This window comes from Echinops telfairi, unplaced genomic scaffold (assembly GCF_000313985.2).
Source record: "Echinops telfairi isolate 266 unplaced genomic scaffold, ASM31398v2 ScPeMD7_7457;HRSCAF=8495, whole genome shotgun sequence".
NCBI classification, from domain to species: Eukaryota; Metazoa; Chordata; class Mammalia; order Afrosoricida; family Tenrecidae; genus Echinops; species Echinops telfairi.
Window position 1 is genome coordinate 3,562,229 of NW_022111357.1, and position 476 is coordinate 3,562,704.

Genomic DNA, 476 nt, shown 5'->3' on the forward strand with positions numbered 1-476 from the left:
TTACAAGAATCTAGGTATTGCCTCCTCCCTGAGGGAGGGACAGCAGAGAAGAGGGCGGGGGTAGACATTGGACAGTGTAACTTATGACAAAACTATAATAAGTTATGCATTATGAAGGGTTCATGAGAGGGGGGAGGGAGAAATTAGCAACTGATATTAAGGGCTGAGGTGGAGGGCTAATGTTTTGAGAATGATGAAGGCAGCGAATGTACATATGTGCTTGACAATGGATGTATGTATGGATTGTGATAAGAACTATGAGCCCCTGATAAAATAATAATAATAATAAAAAGACTTCGGGGGACAGGGCGTGGTACCTCATCAGACTTGACCAGAAAACACTCATAAAGGTCAACAAACAGAACTGGAACTATTTATAGGTTCTCTTTTTTGTTGTGTTTTGTTTTTGTTTTTTCATGTTTACCTAGATAAGATAGGATAAACAACACCAAGGAGAAAACAACACAATTCCGGGG